At 43.3% G+C, this 1031-nt stretch overlaps 1 protein-coding gene across 2 annotated transcripts in view; it reads right to left on the bottom strand.

Annotated features, from left to right (window-relative positions):
• The window catches only part of ghrhrl (growth hormone releasing hormone receptor, like), a 16579-nt gene that overhangs the window by 14653 nt on the left and 895 nt on the right, over window positions 1-1031 (bottom strand). The window lies entirely within an intron of this gene.

The following is a 1031-nucleotide window of genomic DNA, read 5'->3' as shown; positions in this document are numbered from 1 at the left end:
GCCCGCCCTCTCTCTCTCTCTCTCTCTCTCTCTCTCTCTCTCTCTCTCTCTCTCTCTCTCTCTCTCTCTCTCTCTCTCTCTCTCTCTCAACGTACAGCCAAATGCTGCCCATTGTCATCCTGTCTGGTTGAGGGGGTGCAAAGGGCAAATTTTCCATCAAAATCAATAAGCAAAGCAACTGGTCATTTTTCACGGTAGCTTTTTTTTTTTTTTTTGTTTTGGTCTGAGTGTACTTATGTGAGTGGTTCGCAGATGATTATTATTCTCCACAGCTCTGCGCGGTGAATGAGAACAGATTGAAGTGGGACCTTGTGACGAGCGGCGAGACTGTTTGAATTCTCGCTCCGGCGACGTTGATCACCAAACTGATCAATTGTCCGCGTCTCTGAATTTTATTTGATTATGGAAATCAGGAGAAGTGGTGGCAGAGTGGCAAGGGCTGCCTCACAACAGCTGCAGATTTAAAGACGTGAGCGTCAGTGCGTGTGCACACGCATGAAAGTGTATAGTTGGAGTATGCGTCTCGTGGCTGGCTCTGCGCTTGATTTGCCCCAACAAATTGAGCATACTAGAAACTAAATGGCAAGTAAAAGACATTCATTGTTTTTTTTCACATTCATTGTGTTTGCTCTTTCGCTCTAGTTTGCTGTAAGGGTCATTCGCAATAGAAATAACAGAATCATATGCCTCGCTGACACTGCTGACAATTGAAAAGAATCATCAATAATCAGGTATATTTGACGACATTCACTTAATTGACCATGGAGATTCCTTCCCAAAATGTTCTCCTATTTCCTTCCTACTATTTTCGTAAGCAGTCTTGTTTTGACGCGAGGTAAAAATAAATAACTCCTATTATGTGGTTGCTCAAGTGTGCACACCCTCTTCTAAACGGGGATGCGACTGTGCTCAGAATGAACCAAGCACAAGCAGACATTATTCAAAACTTCCTCTGCAAGATTAACCTCAAATCAATTTCTGAAGTTCTATTTGGTGTTTCCTGACAGTCCCCCTTAACCTTATGGCACTGT

This window comes from Hippocampus comes, unplaced genomic scaffold (assembly GCF_001891065.2).
Source record: "Hippocampus comes isolate QL1 unplaced genomic scaffold, H_comes_QL1_v1.1 scaffold22, whole genome shotgun sequence".
Taxonomy (NCBI): domain Eukaryota; kingdom Metazoa; phylum Chordata; class Actinopteri; order Syngnathiformes; family Syngnathidae; genus Hippocampus; species Hippocampus comes.
This window is presented reverse-complemented; position numbering and strand designations above follow the sequence as displayed.